This window comes from Lagenorhynchus albirostris, chromosome X (assembly GCF_949774975.1).
Source record: "Lagenorhynchus albirostris chromosome X, mLagAlb1.1, whole genome shotgun sequence".
NCBI lineage: Eukaryota > Metazoa > Chordata > Mammalia > Artiodactyla > Delphinidae > Lagenorhynchus > Lagenorhynchus albirostris.
In genome coordinates, this window is record NC_083116.1 from 37,089,215 (window position 1) to 37,109,760 (window position 20,546).

Below are 20,546 nucleotides of genomic sequence, written 5' to 3' on the forward strand. Positions count from 1 at the left end.
AAGTGGAATTGCTGGATCACATGGTAGTTCTATTTTTAATTTTTTGAGGATCCTCCATACTATTTTTCATAGCGGCTGTACCAATTTACAATCCCACTAACTGTGCTCAAGAATTCCCTTTTTTCCACATCCACACCAGCATCTTTTTTTGATGATGACCATTGTAACAAGTGTGAGTTTTTAATTTGGTTTTAATTTGCATTTCCCTAATGTCTAGAGATGCTGAGCATCTTTCCACATACCTGTTGGCCTTTTGTATATCTTTTTTGGAGAAATGTCTATTACTGCCCTTTGCCCATTTTTTTAAATGGGTTATTTGTTTGTCTGCTATTGAGTTGTGTGAGTTCTTTATATATTTTGGATATTAACCCCTTATCAGATAGAGTGTTTGCAAATATTTTTACCTTTCCATAAGTTTTCTTTTCATTTTATTGATGGTTTCTTTTGCTGTGCAGGGGCTTTTTAGTTTGAGGTAGTCCCACTTGCTTATCTTTTTATTTTGTTGTAAGTGCTTTTGGTATCCTATCCACAAAATCATTACCAAGACTCATGTACAGGAGATTTATTCCAATGTTTTCTTCTAGGTGTTCTGTGATTTCAGGTCTTACATACAAGTCTTTAATCCATTTTGAGTTAGTATTTACGAGAGGTATAAGATATGGGTCCAGCTTCATTCTTTTTCTTTCTTTTCTTTATTGAAGTATAGTCGATTTACAATGTTGTGTTAGTTTCTGGTGTATAGAAAAGGGATTGAGTCATACATGTATATATATTCTTTTTCATATTCTTTTCCATTATGGTTTATTACAGGATACTGAATATAGTTCCCTGTGCTATATAATAGGACCTTGATTTTTATCCATTCTATATATAATAGTTTGCATCTGCTAGTCCCAAACTCCCAATCCAACCCTCTCCTGTCCCCCTCCCCCTTGGAAACCACAAGTCTGTTCTCTACGTCTGTGGGTCTGTTTCTGTTTTGTAGATAAGTTCATTTGTGTCATATTTTAGATTCCACATATAAGTGATATCATATGGTATTTGTCTTTCTCTTTCTGACTTACTTCACTTAGTATGATGATCTCTAGCTCCATCCATGTAGCTGCCAATGGCATTATTTCATTCTTTTTTATGGCTGAGTAATATTCCATTGTATATATATACCACATCTTCTTTATCCATTCATCTGTTGATGGACATTTAGGTTGTTTCCATGTCTTGGCTATTGTAAACAGTGCTGCTATGAACATAGAGGTGCATGGATCTTTTGGAATTATAGTTTTGTCTGGATATATGCCCAGGAGTGGGATTGCTGGATGATATGGCAACTGTATTTTTAGTTTTTTGAGGAAACTCCGTACTGTTTTCCATAGTCGCTGAACCAATTTACATTCCCACCAACAGTGTAGGAGAGTTCCCTTTTCTCCACACCCTCTCCAGCATTTGTTATTTGTAGACTTTTTAATGATGGTCATTCTGACTGGTGTGAGGTGGTACCTCACTGTAGTTTTGGTTTGCATTTCTCTAATAATTACCAGCTTCATTCTGAATACTAGTTATTCCAGCACCATTTATTAAAGAGACTGTCTTTTCTCCTTTGCATGTTCTTGGCTCCCTTGTGAAATACTAGTTGACTGTATATGTTTGGGTTTATTTCTGGGCTCTCAATTCTGTTCCATTGGTCTGTTGGCCAGTACCATACTGTTTTGGTGACTATAGCTTCGTAGTATAGCTTGAAATCAGGAAGTGTGACGTCTTCTGCTTTGTTCTTCTTTATCAGGATTTCTTTGGCTATGGGTCTTTTGTGGCTCCATATAAATTTTAGGAGTGTTTTTTTCTACTCCTGTAAACAATGGATTGCATTGGATCTATAGATAGATTTTGGTAGTATTGACATTTTAACAATATTAATTCTTCCAATCCATGAACATAGGACACATTCCCATTTGTTCATATCTTCTTCGATTTCTTTCATCAAGGTCTTGCAGTTTTCAGAGTAGAGATTTTTCACCTCCTAAATTTATTCCTAAGGTTTTTTTTGATGTTTTTGTAAATGGGATCAATTTCTTTATTTCTTTTACAGGAAAGTCATTAGTATATACAAATGATACTGATGATTTTTGTATGTTAATTTTGTATCCTGCAAATTTACTGAATTCATTGATCAGATCTAACAGTGTTTTGGTTGAGCTTTTAGGATTTTCTATATATAAAATCATGTCACTTGCAAATAGAGATAATTTTACTTCTTCCATTTCAATTCTACTACCTTTTTATTTTTTCTTGCCTGATTACTCTAGCTAAGATTTCTAGTAATATGTTGAATAGGAATGGTAAGAGTGGGCACCATTGTCTTGTTCCTAATCTTAGACAACTCTGCATACTATTGATATAAAGATGGTCAGTTCACCATAAGCAGGAATAGGGAAGTAGCATTATGGTGACTCATCAGATGTAAAATGCTTGCCCCCACTCCACCCTCCCCAACTAAATTATATTTCATATAGAATTGTAAAAATGCTAAGTATAATAATGCTTTGCATATGTTCATGATTAAGATCCTGCGGCATTTCATCTCTTATGTGTTTCCATGGCACATTTCCCTTTGAATACAAGTATCTTTTTCATTTTATGAAATGCTAAGAACTACAATGGTTCCTTTTGCACATTCATTTTCTTTCTTGCTAACAAATTTTTTTTAAAAAAGCTTTCATTCATTGATTTATAGAAGCATGCTTTACTTTCAATGATACTGTATCCAAGTTGTTGCTAGCCAAGCCTTAATTATGTTCCTGCTTTCTGTCTCCCCTCCCCTTTTTCCTGTCTTTTTTTTCCTGCCTTATAATTATAAATAGTGTAATGTTCAACTTGACTGGCTTTCATTTAGGACTTTCCCCAAAGGCCCTAACAGAGGACCTGGGGATGAGCCAGTATTTCACAAGTTTGGTTTGGATATGTACCCCAGAGGTTTCCCAAGTCTCCAGTCTGCCAAGTTGGCCTAGCAATCTCCCCAAAATCACTTCTCCTGCTGCACTCTGCCCCTTGGACTTCCAGGGGATCTATTCAATTGGATCCTTGTCTTCTAAGAGGCCCAGGTATGCTGGTATCTGAGGCGTAGCTAAACAAACCCAGTAGGGAAAGGGGAGCTGCCTGTGTTACCACCATCAGAAGAGCCATTCCCCTCATCCATCTTTCATCACAATTCCCAGCAAACATTAAGCACTTGGTTGCAGAGGAAAAGATACATTCCCTTGACTCCTGGGGCTCCTGTTCTATGAGGGCCAGAGACACGCTTAACCAACAAACACACAAATATGAACGACATGACTGGGAAATGCTAAAGGGACAGCACTGAACAACGGTGTGTGTGTGTGTATGTGTGTGTGTGTGTGTGTTTCAAAGGTACATAAATTGAGGTAATTTTTCTAGGCCTTTCGTCCTTTCCAAAAAATTTAGGGCAGAGCTGACCATAAATTAAATTGGGCTTTTAGCCAGTACCCTTCCAAGCCCATGTCTATATGCTCCCACTTTCTCCATCCCTTTTTAAAAAGGAAAAGAAAGTCCTGTAGTAAAGCTGTGTGCAGCCATACTTTTATTTAGTAGAGGAAAAATGTAACCATCTTACATGTGTTGTCCCTTCTCTCCTACCTTTCTTCTGTTTCTTCCTCCTTCTAGTGTTCTTTTCAGCCTCTTTCTTCATAAGTCTGATCTCTCTCCATCTGCTCCCCTCTCTTCCTTTATTAACCCCTAAAAGCATCTCTTCTGGAGATTATAGCTGGAAAGAGAGAGAGAGAGAGAGAGAGAGAGAGAGAGAGAGAGAGAGAGAGAGAAGGAAGGACAGAGAAGGGAAAAGGGAGAGGGGGGAACAAGACAAGGGTGGGTGAGGTCTTTATGGAAGGACGACTATTTCTCCACATCTTAGCATATAGATTCTCTGCCTTCCCTTCACTTTCAAAGAAACTAATAGTAATAGGTACCATACAATGAATACTTATTATGTACAAGTTCTTTCCATACATTATCACATTTAATTCTTATAACTCTGCAAGCTAGCACCATTGATTGCTCCCATTTTACAGATGAGAAAACAGAGTTTCAGCAAGATTAGTCAAGTGGAACCAGATAGCTGTGGTTTAAATCCTGGCTCTTCTATCTACTAGCTAAGTGAACTTGGGCATGTTGCTTACCTCTCTGTGTCCTGCCTATCACAATTTCTCTATTCTAGAAAGGTACATAGCCTATATCCCATTTGCTAAGAGCCTGCATTTTACTCATCTGTTAAACTTGTAGGTACCAATTTGTTGACTGGAGAAAACCAGCCCAAATGTACTCCAGGACCCTCCTTCTCCTCCCATGGGATTCATGCACATAGCCAAAGATCTTTGGAAGACTTGGTTGGTGAGCAGTTCAATCTACTCATTTGTTGCATAATTAAACAAACGAACAAAAAACCACATCTGCTTGGTGTTGGCCATTCCAAGTGCCAAGGTTATAGTGGTGAACAAGAAGACATGGTCCCTGTTCTCATGGAACTTTTATTCTAATGGTGGAGGCAGACATTAATCACATTATACAAATAAATGCAAAATTGCAACTGTCATAAGTGCTACAATGGATCCAATGGGTAAGGTCATGATACTATTAATGAGGAAGACAGGGAAAACACCTGCAGAGAAGTGGTGATGGAGGTAAGATCTGGAAAATGATGGAGAGTTAATTTCAAGAAGAACTTTCCAGAAAAGGAAATAGCTTGCACCTTGTTGCAGGAGGGAGTGGTGCAAATATGATGAACTGAAGGCAGATGAGTGTGGCCAGAGTACAAGGAATGAGCCGTGTGCGGTAGGGTATATGTCAACATGTCAATGCTTAGGGAAGAGGCATTGTGTTTGAGCACACAAGCACATGTGGTACCCTTCCATCATACTATATAAGCATGGTTATGGCACATCAAAGAGTTTCCAGGGCAGTAATGAATTCAAACATTCCGTGTGTTGTTGTCATAAGTACATTCGTAGCATCAGTTCATGTATTCTAATTTATAGTCTGAAGAATATGGCAGCTGTGTGCATTCTCAGTTTCCTGGATCATGTCTATTTTGCGGGAAAATGATTTGGCCACAGGAAGTTTCCAAATAGTGAAAGAGGATTAGGGTTTAGTATACCATGAATGAGGCGTTTACAGTAGGGTAGGGACACTGGCTAGGCATCTTTCTCATTGATCTCTCATCACTTTCTGATCCCCCTTTCTGTTCTCCCAACCCCTCACCACCTTGAGGGCTGGGGTACTGGTCAGGTGAGCCAGTGCCAGGGTAGAGTTTCCAGGGACAGGAGTTCGAATTGGCCAGGGTAGTGACCTAGGACTAAAGATCAGCAAGAGCTGGAGGATGAGGGCAAGGCTATTCTTAGAGAGCATTGAGAGGGTCAGAAGCTGAGCATGGCAAGCCTAAGGGGTGAATGCAGGGCTACAAATAGGAGATAGTTCCAAAAAGGTTTGAAGCCAAGTATGCAATGGAACAGAGCAGGAAATGAAGAGAAAGGGCAGCAGAGACGTGAGAGGGTTCGAGGTAGTTGCCTCGAAGGAGAGCCTGAGGTTTGTGACTCATTTTCTTTGGCCACCTGCTGTGTAGTATGTGGGTGAGTTGGCCCAGTATAATGACATGGATCCGGGACTTCTCCTGGTTTGCCCAGTGAGAAGTTGTGACTTGCTCCAGAGCATTCTTGAGGTAGGAGGCTGGTTCCCACCAGCACTCTGCTAATCCACAGCCTTCCTCTTGCACCAGCTCCCGCAACTAGCACTGTGGAGCTGAGAGTTTCATCACCTCCTCTTTCCCCAGTCCCCGGTTGTCATGGAAGGACATGGGGCTATAGGGAGAGATATGGGTAGGTTGGGCTTATTCAAGAGTGCTGGAAGCCACCTACCCATTACATGGGCAGGGTGAGTAGAAAAGAGAAGTCAAATCGTTCACAGTTTCTTGAATTGTAAATAGTTCCAGCAAGGTCTTCAAGCACTTAGAAGGGTGGAGGTGATGTAAATTGGGAGGCAATAGTGTTCAGCGGTTAAAAGTGTGGGATGTAGACCTGAACTCAAATCCCAGCTCTGCCATGTGATGGCTGTGTAATCCTAGGTGAGTCACTCAACCTTTCTGTGCCTCAGTTTCTACAGCTGGAAAATGAGGGTAATAATATTTGTCACATAAGTTTGTTGAACAGCTTATGTGAGTGTATGCATGTAAAATACTTAGCATTGTGCCTGGCGTATAGTAGATGTCTAATAAATGGTAATGTTTATTTTTATCAGGAAGAAAACTGGATGGGATCTGCTATCTGAATTTTCTCCCCAAGTGCTTGGAATTTACATGGTTGGGATGGTGCTTAGTAATGCAGGGAAGTGGCAAGGATGAAAATTGTCATTGCAGTGACTAGGTTAAGGGTGCATTCAACATGTAAAAAAAATCCTGAATGGGAACTCAATGGCAGTAAACTGGGAAAATATGTCATGTTGCTGCACAAGAAGTACTAGCAGAGGTTTAGTCTGATGGCCCTTGGCAGTGGCCCAGGGCTGCCTCATTGAGAGTTAGGTGTGGGGCTTGGCTGGACATAACTGGAATAGCCAGGAACAGGCAGAACCATAGGGTGAGTGCTAATCTTTGCCTAGGAAGCACTGAAATGGTCAAATCTGGGAGATCCGTGTGAAGACAGACACAGGGTGCAGAGCCAAGATCAGGAAGCAAGTACCCATAAGAACCAGTTTAGAGTGAATGAAGAGCCAGAGTAGGAGCAAAGTAGTGGGTTCAAGGTGATGGCCATGAAAAGGGCCCTGAGGGCTGGTATTTGGCTTTATTGGCTGCTAGCTGAATAGCGTGTGGGTGGGTTGACTGGAGTTGGTTGGTATGGGCTGGGGCAGACAGTAATAACAATCCTGCTAGGTGGGTATAATTTCTATTTTGTGGGGGAGGAAACTGAGAATTAAAGAGGTCACGCAATTTGTCTTATGCCACACTGTTCATCACTAGCAAAGATGGGAAGGTGGGAATGATCCCTAAGAGGACAGTTGAGGTAACATGAAAAGCAAAGCAAAGTTTCCGCATGGAGGGCTGGGGTGAGGGCAGGAGCAAAAAGAGAATGTTGGCAGTTGTTATACTCTCTGAGACCGCTTTGATTAGAATTGCCACATCATAAGGTGTACAGTATGACTTAGTGGTTAAGGAGTATTTCTGGAGCCAGACTGCTTGGGTTCAAAATCTATCTCTGTCACTAAGCAGCTGTATTAATAGGAGAAAATTACTTAACTTCTTAGTGCCACAGTTTTCTCACATGTAAAGTGAGCAAATAATAATATCTATTTTTTAGAGTTGTTATATAATTTAATTCATTAATATAATTAAAACACTTAGAAAAGTGCCTGGCTTATAATAAGCACCATCTAAAATTTAGTTTTAATATAATAATAATAGACTTATTTCGAGGATTTAGATAATGCATATAAAATACTTAGCACAATGCCTGCACATAGTACGTGCTCAATCGATGAATTATTATTACTATAAACAGTCTACAACAATTAGGATTATGCAAGTATTGACCTCAGAAGGAATGAAGCAGCCTCACAAAATCCATGGGGGGACTATCTTTATGCTAGAAATCTGAGAGGGACCCACTCCTCTCCTGCAAATACTATCCCTTCTCTCTGATACAGCTTTTTAATTGCAAGAGAAATGGGCTGTCCTGGGAGGCAGAGTGCTCCCATCATTGCAGGCACTGAAGCATAGGCTGCCTAACTACTGAGCAGGGCTGCCTTATTGGGAATTGACAGATAATAATTATATCTAACAATGATGTAAGCACTCTTATTATCCCCCTTTTACAGATAAGGAAACTGAGGCACAGAGTGATCAAGCTCTTTGCCCAAGATCACATAGCTAGTAAGCGGCAGAGGTTCCTTCTAACCCCTGACATCCTTCTGTGAGACGTAGCAGATTCAATCTCAACACTGTAATATGAATAAAATTATTGGATCCCCTTTTCTTTTTGCCAGGATGAAGGGGAATGATGGTGAGTTCTGGATTAGAGGATTTAAAAGAGGAAAAATATAGGAGACAGTGAAGCTAGTGGGACCTCTACAGACAAACTTGATAATCTCACAACTTTATTAAGGGCAGCCTCAGAACCTTGAACCTAACTTCGTGAGATCAGAAATGCCTGAGTTCTCTCTCCCAGGAGTCCTCAGGGGACCTCAGGATCAGAACTGGCCCAGAATTGGTAAATGGAGACCCAAGTACCCAAACAAAGCTGTTCTGCCTGTTTCAGATATGCAGGGAGCTAACTTGCATTTTGCGTACTGCAGTGGGCTCTATTTCAGTCATCAGTCTGATCTCCTGCCAGAGCTGTGTTCATGGAGGAGGGAGGGGAAGAGAGGGGATTCCAGGCATGTAGGACAGTTCAGAGACAGGTGTGAGCAAGTCATATTTACTCAGGAAATAAGATTACTTGGCCTGGAACAATGATTTCAAGTCAGACAGTAGCAAGAACTAAAGGAAGTTTAACAAGGAGGAGATTTTTACCTTTTTTTTTTTTTTTTTTTTTGCGGTACATGGGCCTCTCACTGTTGTGGCCTCTCCCGCTGCGGAGCACAGGCTCTGGGCGCGCAGGCCCAGCGGCCATGGCTCACGGGCCCCGCCGCTCCGCGGCACGCGGGATCCTCCCGGACCGGGGCACGAACCCGCGCCCCCTGCATCAGCAGGCAGACTCCCAACCACTGCGCCACCAAGGAAGCCCAAGGAGGAGATTTTTATAGAGGGCTTTGACAGCGAAGTTTGGACTTTCTATGAGTAGTGAATATCTGAGCAAGAGAAGAAAATCAAAACACTCCAGAAATATTCTTAGTGACCTATGCACCCTACGTTGGAGGGAGGTGAGACAGAAGTTCCAGGAGGAGACTTGAAGACGGGGGAGGCTGTGTAATGGCTCAGCCTGAAGGGAACTAGATGCAGAACTGGATGGAAAGGGGGTAAAAGCCAAAGGAAGAGAGCTGGCAAGAAGGGATAAGAAAATAACTGGTTAACATCAAGGCTTCTATTATATTTGATCACATCTTTACTGAAGATAAGTTCCCTGCCTAGAATCCACTTCCTACCTTTTTTATTTGACTCACACTCATCTTTCTAGACTTAATGCATCATCCAGATTATATTAAAAATGATTTGTTCATTTATTTATTTTCTCTACTAGATTTTGAGCTCCTTGAGGACAATATCTATATCTATCCTTCCTCCCTCCTTTCCTCCCTCTCCATTTTTCCTTCCTCCTTCCTTCCTTTCTTTCTTCTTTCTTTCCTCCTTCCTTCCTTCTTTTCTTTCTTTCCTCTCTCCCTCCCTCCCTCCCTTCCTTTCTTCCTTCTTTTACCAAATATTTTTGGATACTTACTACAGTCCAAGGAAATCAAGAAAAAACTTCAGACATTCCACCTGATTCTGGCAATACTGAGCTTAGACACTGATGGCATGTCTTGTGTGAAGCTGCCTTAGTGACTGCCAGAGAAAATGAACTCTTCTGGTGTCATAGAATAAAGGATGTGATATAATAAAAAATATGTTCGGTCAAAAAATAGAACAAGGGGAACTCTTCCAAACACATTTTACAAGGCCAGCATTACCCTGATAGCAAAACCAAATAAGGATGCCACACAAAAAGAAAATTATAAGCCAATAACCCTGATAAATATAGATGCAAAAATCCTCAACAAAATATTAGCAAACTGAATTCAACAGTACATTAAAAGATCATAGGCCATGATCAAGTGGAAATTTATTCCAGGGATGCAAGGATGGTTCAACATCACAAATCAGCCAATGTGATACCTTACATTAATGAAAAGAAGGATAAATATCAAATGATCTTCTCAATAGACGCAGAAAAAGTATTTGACAAAGTCCAACATCCATTTATGATAAAAGTTCCTAACAAAGCAGGTATAGAGGGAACATACCTCAACATAATAAAGGCCAAATATGATAAGCTGACAGCAAACATCATACTCGACAATGAAAAGTTGAAAGCTTTACTTCTAAGATCAGGGACAAGACGCTCAGCACTTTTATTCAACATAGTATTGGAAGTTCTAGCCAAAGCAACAAGGTAAGAAAAAGAAATAAAAGACATGCAAATTGGAAAGGAAGTAGTAAAACTCAGTCTTTGCAGATAACATGATATTATGTACAGAAGAACCTGAAGACTTCATGAGAAAACTATTAAAACTAATAAACAAATTCAGTAAAGTTGCAGGATACAAAATCAATACAAAAAATCTATTGTGTTTCTTTACACTAATAATGAACTATCAGAATGAGAAAATAAGAAAACAATCCCATCTTTAATTGCATCAAAAGGAATAAAATACCTAGGAATAAATTTAACCAAGAGGTTAAAACTACAAGACATTAATTTAAAAAATTGAAGAAGACACAAATAAATGGAAAGATATTTCATGCTAATGGATTGGAAGAGTTAATATTAAACTGTCCATACTACCCAAAGCAATATACAGATTCAATGCAATTCTTATCAAAATTCCAATGGTATTTTTCACAGAAATAGAATGAACAATCCTAAAATTTGTATGGAACCACAAAATACCTTGAGTAGCCATAGAAATCTTGAGAAAGAAGAACAATGCTGAAAGCATCATGCTCCCAGATTCAAACAACATTGCAAAGCTATAGCAATTAGAACAGCATAGTATTGGCATAAAAACAGACACATAAATCAATGAGATAGAATAGAGAGCCCAGAAATAAACCCATGAATATATGGTCAATTACTTTATGATGAAGAAGCCAAGAATATACAATGGGGAAAGGGACAGTCTCTTCAATTAATGGTGTTGGGAAAATTGGACAGCCACATGCAAAAGAATGAAATGGGACTGCTACCTTACACCATGTACAAAAATTAACTCAAAATAGGTTAAAAGCTTGAATGTAAGGCCTGAAACTGTAAAACACCTACAAGCAAACATAGACAGTGTATTCCTTGACATAGATCTTGGCAATGTTTTTTTTTTGTTTTCTTTTTTGCGGTACGTGGGCCTCTCACTGTTGTGGCCTCTCTCGTTGTGGAGCACAGGCTCTGGACGCGCAGGCCCAGCGGCCATGGCTCATGGGCCCAGCCGCTCCGTGGCATGTGGGATCTTCCCAGACCGGGGCACGAACCCATGTCCTCTGCATCATCAGGCGGACTCTCAACCACTGCGGCACCAGGGAAGCCCTTGGCAATGATTTTTTGAATCTGACACCAAAAGCAAAAGCAACAAAAGCAAAAATAAACAAGTGGGACTATATCAAAATAAAAAGCTTCTGTACAGCAAAGGAAACCATAAACAAAATGAAAAGGCAACCTACTGAATGGGAGAAAATAATTGCATATCATGTATATGACCAGGGGCTAATATCCAAAATGTATAAAGAACTCATACAACTCAATAACAAAAAAACAATCTGATTTTAAAAATGGACAGGGCTTCCCTGGTGGCGCAGTGGTTGAGAGTCTGCCTGCCGATGCAGGGGACACAGGTTCGTGCCCCGGTCCGGGAAGATCCCACATGCCGCGGAGCAGCTGGGCCCGTGAGCCATGGCCGCTGAGCCTGCGCATCCGGAACCTGTGCTCTGCAACGGGAGGGGCCAGAACAGTGAGAGGCCCGCGTACCGCAAAAAAAAAAAAAAAAAAAAAAAAAAAAAAAAGACAGAAAGAGAAAAACAAATACCGTATGCTAACACATATGTATGGAATCTAAAAAGAAAAAAATAGTCATGAGGAACCTAGGGGCAAGATGGGAATAAAGATGCAGACCTACTAGAGAATGGACTTGAGGATATGGGGAGGGGGAAGGGTAAACTGGGACAAAGTGAGAGAGTGGCATGGACATATATACACTACCAAACGTAAAATAGATAGTTAGTAGGAAGCAGCCACATAGCACAGGGAGATCAGCTCGGTGCTTTGTGACCACCTAGAGGGGTGGGATAGGGAGGGTGGGAGGGAGGGAGACACAATAGGGAAGAGATATGCGAACATATGTATATCTATAACTGATTCACTTTGTTATAAAGCAGAAACTAACACACCATTGTAAAGCAGTTATACTCCAATAAAGATGTTAAAAAAAAAGATACACACTGAATGATGACATTATATAAACGTTAAAAGGCACACAGAAATACTTAATTTTGTTATATCTGTAGGTGTGTTTGTGTATGCGTATGGATACGTGTTTATTACAGGCCAATTTCAGTACAATTGTTACCTTTGGGAAACGGGAGAGAAGGGGAATAAAAGAAGAGGTGCTTTCGATTTAAATAAAGATGTTAAGAAAAAAATAAATAAAAGCAAAAAAAAAAACCACAGTGAGATACCACTACACAATATTAAGATAGTTAAAATTTTTTTTAATGACTGTAGCAAGTGCTAGAAAGGGTGTGTGGAACTGAAATTCTCATATACTCCAGGTGGGAATGTAAAATGCTTCGACCTGTTTGGAAAACAATCTGGCAGTTTCTTAAAAAGTTAAGTGTACACTTAATGACCTAGTCATTTCTCTCCTGACTATTTACCCATGAGAAATGAAAGCCTATGTTCATACAAAGACGCGTATATGAATGCTTATAGTAGCATTATTGATAATAACCAAAAACCTGGTAACAACCTAAGTGTCCATCAACAGGTACATGGAAAAACAAATTCTAGTGTATCTATACAATGGAATACAACATAGCAATAAAAATGAATGAACTATTGATACATGCCACATATTTCAGATTCAAACATACTTGAATCTGAAAATAATTATGCTTAGTGGAAAGAAGACAGACCAAAAAGCGTACGTACTGTGTGATTCCCTTAATGTAAAACTCTAGAAAATGTAAACTAATCTGTAGTGACAGAAAGCAAATCAATGGTTGCCTGTGGCAGGAGGAGCAGGAAGGAGGAATTACAAAGGATGAAGATAAAACTTTTTCGGATGATGGGTATGTTCACTATCTTCATCGTTGTGATGCTCTCATGAAGGTTTTATATATATATATATATATATGTATTTAAACGTGTGCAGTTTATTGTATGTTAATTATATCTCAATAAATCTGTTGGAAAGATAAAGGAAAAAACAGCAAAAAAATAAAGTAGTTAAGTTGTTGATATTTATACCTAGAATTGTACAGCCTTCATAGTTCAATTCAAACACCCATACAGCTCAAGCATTAGTAGGCAGTGTTTTTAAGGTCTCAAATCACTGTAAGTCTTTCCCTCTGGGAAAATATAACAAGTAAAGTTCATGACCCAGCCAAGTTTTCCAGTGCTAGATAGAACCTCAAATACTTCCTCTATCTCCACTCCCCTGTCCAGTTCCATACATCTTTAGATTTTGTTTGAAAATATTTATTAAGGATCTACAATGTGTGAGACACTGCACTGGGCAGGAGCGTGGGGTAGGGATTTCAGATACAAGTGGGAATAAGACATGGTCCCAGCCCTTAGAAGGCTCTAGTGGTAAATAGGTCAAAACAACATCCAACATCTAAGTGTGAAATGAGCAATGTTTGTTTTCTATGCTCCATTCCCTCTGCTCTTTTCCTCAATTCTCCTTATCAGAGAAAAGATTGATCAGCTGTGGGTTTGCCATCCTTTAGAGTCAATAAGCCTCTGGGGATTAACACAGTGCCTGTCTACTTATTCCCTGAGACTTCTGGGAGCCAAGGAGCCTGGGAAACTGGAGCCTTTCCTGCTTTTCTGGCTCTTGCCTGAACTGACAGCCTGATCAGAATGCTTGTTCTCAATATGCCTCAAAGCATGAAGGTTCTGTGGATCCAGAGTCCATTGAACACTCCACCTGGGTTTTTACCTCCTCACCTATCTGGGTTTTCCTAGCCGCATACATACACAGCGGAGCCACCCCCTTCCCCTGCCATGCCTTCCTTGCCCCTTCTGTGGTCCCCACACCAATCAGGCTGAACCAGATGGCCTAGAATTTGTGCTGCTAGGAGTCCCTTAGATACCCAGGGCTGATCCTTCAGAACATCAGAGAGTAATCAGGGAGGGAGGCCAAAGGTTCTGAGAGAATACGAAGGGGTTGGAAATGCCTGGTACCGCAGCCCAAAGTCTAGGGACAAAAAGAAAAACTAGGCATTTCATCAGGCTATATGTCGAAGTTTGAGGAATTAGTCATTTACATTGACTTCCTAAAGTATGCTTCCACATGACCATAAAGCCCAGTTACTTCTATGCAGATGATTCAATATATATCAGAATAACTCATTAGTTATAAGCTGTATTTTATCACAACACCAAGCCCTGTTCATAAATACTCAAGCTCCAAAGTAGTTGCTTCTACACAACCACTTTAAGACACATATTTTTTAGGTCACGAGGAAGTCGTGTCACACTCAGATAATGTTTGAAGCAAGAAAGAAATCCTTGTCATTTTTGAAGGTTAATAAGTTTAAAAGGTATGGTAAATCCAGAAAGTCTTTTCCTGGACTTTATCAAACAACTGTCTTTTGATACCATATAAAATGAGTGTGAGGACACAGGAAAGTGTATCTCTTCAATGAGATTTTGACACTTGAAGGGTCCTCACCTTCCTATCATCACGGTCTTCACCTCTTCCCAACATATGTACACCTTTCTAAATTGTTAAATCACTGGTTACTTTCACCTTGAGGAGTCTCTGCAGTCACGATATTCCTAGGAAGAAGGGTGGCCACTAAGGCATAAGTGTATCTAGGCAAAATAATATCCCTTTCCTGCTAAAGCTACTCCTGTCTCTTGAGCACCTTAGAGAATGTATGCTGCTTTTCAAATATTCCTGATTCTTCTGGAGGGAGGTATCTGAAGACTCCCTGACATTTAGAGAGGTATCTCTTGACTGAAAGGAGGAGGGAAAAGTTACTATTATGTTTGGAGTGGGATTCTTACAAAGCTAGGCATTCTGGAAAACACGAGCAGGTAAGAGGCCTCTGTATCATGGGTTCCAGTACAGAGCCAACTCCTGACTTGGCCTGTTGTGTGCATCATAACTGTAGGTGTCAGGGTAAAGTGTCCTTTGAGTAGAAGCTAGTCTGCAACTAACATTTCAAGCCATTTTTTGCTACTTTTTTAAAACACGGTCTTTTTTCCCCTCCATTACATTCTGTAAGTTTATTTGGGAAAAATGATTCTGGGCCTTTAAAAAGCTTTACTAAGAAGGAGGGAAATACCACTGTTTTTTCACACTGTGCTGGGCCAAGTTGTAAAATTTTCTGGAGTTAACCAAGACCAGTGAGTTCCAGCCCTGTAGTCTTCATGCTTTCTATATTTAAAATTGTTCAGAGAATAAGCATCACATTCCACTTTAGGAGACCCATTCTATTATTTACCAAAGTTCAGTGCAGTACAGAGGGTTGAGATGAACACTGGCTTAGTGTTAAACTCACTGAGACTAGTTTTCCTCATTTGTAAATCAAGAGGGTTGAACTACATCTCTAAAACTATACTCTCTAAAGTTCCTGAGAAAACCATAATTCAAAAAGAGTCACGTGCCACAATGTTCCTTGCAGCTCTATTTACAGTAGCCAGGACATGGAAGCAACCTAAGTGTCCATCAACAGATGAATAGATAAAGAAGATGTGGCACATATATACAATGGAATATTATTCAGCCATAAAAAGAAATGAAATTGGGTCATTTGTAGAGACGTGGATGGATCTAGAGACTGTCATACAGAGTGAAGTGAGTCAGAAAGAGAAAAACAAATATCGTATATTAACGCATACATGTGGAACCTAGAAAAATGGTATAGATGAACCAGTTTGCAGGGCAGAAAGACATGGCCCCAGCTCTTAAAAATCTCTGGTGGGATTTCTTTTCATACCACCTTAAAGGCCTTGAACATTTTCTTTAGGAGTTGAGGAGCCATTGGTGGGTGTTTTTGAGAGGAGGAATGGGTCTTGCTCACATTTAGAAAGCCAAATCATCCCAGTAGAAAGCACTGAGGAGCCTGTTGCAGTGGTTCCTGACAGGTGAGGAGGGCATGAGTTAAGGAGGATGGAGAGGAAGGGACCCATTGAACAGCTAGTCATCAATGTAAAATCAGTAAAACTTGAGGGCCTCTTAAGTGCATAGCATTGGTACCACTATGGAGCATGCAAAATAGTATGAGAGGCTGCCTTCTCCTTCATAGCTTGAGGAGATAGTTAAATACTCCTTTGGAAAGTCAAGCAAAACAAAGATTTCACTGTGGAGTAATGAGGCTGGGAGAAATAATTTGTAAGATGAGAAAGTGTTTGAAGCCGGTTGTGATGATTAATTCCTCTCCTTCCAAAGTAGATGCAAAGTACTGTAGGAGTTCAGGAGAGGAAGGAAATGCACATTAACTGGAGTGGTCAACTAAGACTTCATACAGGAAGGGGTTGGCAATTTGCAATAGGGGAAGAAATATGTGAAGCCAACAAAGTATAGGTTGGGAGTGCCAAGAGATTTGTTTGTGGAATAGCATGTGGTTGGGTTGGAGAGTAGTATGGAATACGTGGTCAACCCATAACTGCAGATAAGGTTGGATCAGATAGGTTGGAGTCAAATCTGGGAAGTTGCCAGAAGCCATGCTAGATAGTTAAGACTTTATTCTGAATGTAGTGAGAAGCTGTTGAAAAGTTTTAAACAAGAAGAGACAATATGATATGGGATTTAGGAAATGAATTTGATGGCAATGTGGAAGATGAACTGAAGTAAGGAGAGACTGGGGAGGTCAATTAGAAAACTGTTGTAGTATATTTTGTATGATCGTTCTGCCCTGTTGGTGTTCCTCCCCACACACCGGCACATGCACACACACCACCTACTTCTCTATTCCCTGGGTCACCGATGAAGCAGGATTCTTATCTGTTGGGGTCCTAAGTCCAATTTCAGCAGTTTCAGGTTGAAGTCACCACTCAGTAGGCATGTCTTGATCTTGGCACACAGAAAACTTTTCTTCTGGTGCTGCTTCAAGGCACCTAGTCTCTTCCCAGTGTCACTAAGTTGAACTTCCCATTGTGATTGGCTCAGAGCTCACAGTCAACCGCACATCTGCTTGGCATGAAATTATCTTACCCCACTGTCTTTCCTGGGATTTTTCCGAGATTTTTTTCCCTTACATTTACACAAAATATCACATCTGCAACTTCAGACTCACTATCTTCAGGAGACAGAACAGGCCCTAAATCTACAGTGACTTCTGGAGAAAAGGTAGTCATGACAGGTATCTAAGAACTGGAGTGGCATTCACATGGCTAGTCTAATTAGATCAAGGTGGGAAAATTCTCTTCCCAATGGCAGCCTCCCTTTGATTTCCTAGGATGTCAGAGCTAAAGGGTTCCTTCGAGATCATTCTCCTACAGATGAGGGGGCTGCGACTCAGAGATAATAGGCAGATTTTCCTAGATTACCCTGCTAATTATGACAACTGGGACTAGATGCAGTTTCTTAAGCTCCAGGTTCAGCCTTTTTTTCATTATACTTAGCTTTCAAGGCAGTGTTGTTCTGATCCCTGTTGCTGCACCCTAGAGAAAATTTTGCTCTCATGTGTCCATTTCTCAGGAAATTGAAAATCTAAAGATAAGGAAGATTAAGAGACCTATAATAGTGATTAATCAGCTACTCAGAATTTCAAAAGAAAGTAATAAGAGGTATCACCTTGAAGATTACAGAGTGCCCAAGGGCAGAGCAGCAATGGCAATAACATATTTTAAAATACTTGTTGTATTTATGGAATACATTTTGATATTCCTAATACTTCAAATATCTCTTTTAATTAAAATTTTTATTTTGAGATAATTGTAGATTATCATGCAGCAATAAGAAATAATACAGAGTGATCCAAAGTACATTTTATCCAGTTTTCTTTAATGGTAATATCTTGCAACACTATAGTACAGGATTGCAGGATATTGACGTTGATACAGGCAAGATGCAAGGTATATCTATCACTACTAGGATTTCTTATATTGCCCGTTTATTGCCTCACCCAGTTCCCTCCTGTCCCCCGTTCCGTAACTCCTGGCAACCATTAATCTCCATTCATATAATTTTGCCATTTCAAGACTATGTAAATGGCACCTTACAGTATGTAACCTTTTGGGATTTGCTTTTTTTCACTCAGCATAGTTCTCTGGAGGCTCATCCAGGTTGTTGCATGTATCACTAGTTTGTTCTTTTTTTTTTATTGATGAATAGTATTCCATGGCAGGGATGTACCACAGTTTGTTTATCCATTCACCTCAATGAAGGGCATCTGGGTTATTTCCAGTTTCGGGCTGTTACAAATAAATCTGCAATGAACATTTGTGTACAGAATTTGTATGAATATAAGTTTTCATTTCTCTGGAGTAGAAGCCCAAGGACATGATTGCTGGATTGCATAATAGTTGCATGTTTAGTTTTTAAGAAATAGCCAAACTGTTTTCCAAGTGGTTGTACCACTTTACAGCAGCAATGTATGAGTGGTCCAGTTTCTCTGCATCCTTACCAACGTTTGGTGTTGTCATTATTTTCTGTTTTAGCCATTATTGTGGGTTTGTAGTTGATATCTTATTGCGGTTTCAATTTGCATATTCCTCATGACTAATGATGTTGAACATCTTTTCATGTGCTTATAGCCTATCAGCATATCCTCTTCAGTTAAATGTTTCTTCATGTGTTATTTTTTTTGCCAATTTTCTAATTGGATTATTTATTTATTTGTTTACTGTTGAGTTTAGAGAATTTGATATATGTTCTGCATATGGGTCCTTTGTTCGATATTTGGTTTGCAAACATTTTCTCCCAGTCAGTGACTTGTCCTTTCATCCTATTCACAGAGTCTTTCTCAGAGTAAAATATTTTTAATTTGGTGAGGAGGCCCAATTTATTAATTTTCCTTTTCTGAGTTGTGCTTTTAGTGTCATGTCTACAAACTCTTTGCCAAGCCCTAGATCCTGGAGATGTTCTTCTATGTGTTTTCCTAAATAGTTTTGTAGTTTTGCAGGGTACACTTAAGTCCATGAACCATTTGGAGTTAATTTTTGTATGAGACATAAGACTTAGGTCAAGGTTCTTTATTATGACTTTTTTTCTATGGATGTCTACTTGCTCCAATACCATTTGTTGAAAAGGATCCTTCTTCCATTGAATTGATTTTGCATCTTTGTCAATAATCAGTTGGGCATATCTCTGTGGGTCTATTTCTGGGTTCTCAATTCTGTTCCATCATTCTATGTTTCATCATTCTATCACTCTTTCAATATCACAATCTTGATTACTGTAGCTAATAGTAAGTCTTGAAATTGGGTAAAGTGATTCCTCCCACTTTATTCTTATTTTCCAAAATTGCTTTAGCTGTTCTAGTTCTATTATTTTTCCAAATAAAATTTGGAATAATCTTGTCTATATCTACAAGAAATCTTGCTAGAATTTTAAGAGGAATTATATTAGACCTGCATATTAACTTGGGGAGAATTGACATCTTTACTATGTTGACTCTTTCAGTCCATGAACAAACCATGCCTCTCCATTTATTTAGATCTTCTTTGAATTCTTTCATCAGCTTTTTGTAGCTTTCAGTATACAAGTTCTCTATATATTTGTTAGATTTACACCTAAATATTTCATTTTTGAGCAATTGTAAAAGGTATTGTATTTTTAATTTTGGTGACCTCAGGTTCATTGCTAATATATAGAAACTCTAATAATTGATTTTAATATGTTTGTCTTGTATCCAGTGATTTTGCTGAACTTGCTTATTAGTTCTAGGATATTTTTTGTAGACTCCTTGGGAATTTTTATGTAGACCATCATGTCATCTTCAAAAAGGAAAAGTTTTATTTCGTCTAATCCATATGCCATTTATATCATTTTCTGGCTTTATTGCACTTGTTAGAACTTCTAGCATTATGTTTAATAAAAGCAGTGAGAATGCACATCCTTGCCTTGATCTTAAGGGGAAAGCAGTCATTCTTTCACCATTCAGTTTAATATTAGCTCTAGGTTTTGTTTTTCTTTTCTTTACATGCTCTTTATTTTGAGGAAGTTCCCTTTTGTTCCTATTTTTCAGAGAGATATTATCATGAACGAATGTTGAACTTAGTCAAATTCTTTTTCTACATAGATTGATATGATCCTGTGGTTTTTCTTCTTTAGCCTATTAATATAGTAGACTACACTGATTGATTTTCTAATATGAACCAGCCTTGCATCCCTGTAATAAATCCCAGTTGGTTATGGGGTATAATTCTCATTATATATTGCTGAATTCTATTCTTAACATTTTGTTAAGGATTGTTGCATCTATATTCACGAGGAGTATTTTTAGTTTTCCTTTTTGTACTGTCTTTGTCTGGTTTTGGTATTGAGGTAACAATAGCTTCATAATACTAGCCTCTATTTTCTGCAAGAGATTGTGTAGAATTGGAATTAATTCTTAGTGTTTGGTAGAATTCTCCAGTGAAACAATTTGGGTCTGGAGATTCCTTTTTGAGAGCTTAAAACTAGGAATTACATTTATTTAA